The sequence below is a fragment of the Neomonachus schauinslandi genome, chromosome 2, assembly GCF_002201575.2.
Source record: "Neomonachus schauinslandi chromosome 2, ASM220157v2, whole genome shotgun sequence".
NCBI classification, from domain to species: domain Eukaryota; kingdom Metazoa; phylum Chordata; class Mammalia; order Carnivora; family Phocidae; genus Neomonachus; species Neomonachus schauinslandi.
The window spans coordinates 61,922,481-61,923,266 of record NC_058404.1 but is presented as its reverse complement, the minus strand read 5'-3'; the positions used below and the strand labels follow the sequence as shown (position 1 = coordinate 61,923,266).

The window sequence follows — 786 nt, the reverse complement described above, 5'->3', positions numbered from 1 at the left end:
AAGAATTTAATAATAATTGAATAATTAGTAAGTCGAGATAGGGAGAGAAAATAAGAACATTACAGGTTTGTGTTATCTATTTCTATAACTTTTTTTATGTTGTTTTAGATTTCTTTTTATTTTATTTTATTTTATTATGTTATGTTAATCGCCATACATGACATCATTAGTTTTTGAGGTAGTGTTCCGTGATTCATTGTTTGCATATAACACCCAGTGCTCCATGCAGTATGTGCCCTCCTTAATACCCATCACTGGGCTAACCAGTCCCCCCACCTCCCTCCCCTCTAGAACTCTCAGTTTGTTTCTCAGAGTCCGTATTTCCATAACTTTTTTTTTTTTTTTTTTAAAAATATGGAACGCTTCACGAATTTGCGTGTCATCCTTGCGCAGGGGCCATGCTAATCTTCTCTGTATCGTTCCAATTTTAGTATATGTGCTGCCGAAGCGAGCACCGTATTTCCATAACTTTTTGACGCAATTTCTCATCATTTGAATAAACAATAAAGAATTATTTGACCATAGGAAGAAAATTGACAAAGCAGTGCAGTGTATTTTGACTTTGTAGAACATATTCTATGGCTGTATTTATTGCTCACCATCTGCCTAATAAAACTACGCTGCAGCACAATAAACTCTTGAGGGGAAATTTCTATTTGTTTTAAACACCTTGTCAGAAAATATATATATAACTAAGAGCTGTATACTGCTTTTGGAATACTATATTATTTTCTCAATTTTCCATAGTAATCAGTTTCTGTTACTTTCAGCCCAGTGGATCTTGAA

The 786-nt window shown here is 33.8% G+C and overlaps 1 non-coding gene across 1 annotated transcript; it reads right to left on the bottom strand.

Annotated features, from left to right (window-relative positions):
* Window positions 1–348: 348 nt before the first annotated feature.
* On the bottom strand, window positions 349–455 carry LOC123324127. Its single transcript, XR_006539620.1, has one exon. It is a non-coding gene; the product is annotated as a U6 spliceosomal RNA (small nuclear RNA).
* Window positions 456–786: the final 331 nt, after the last annotated feature.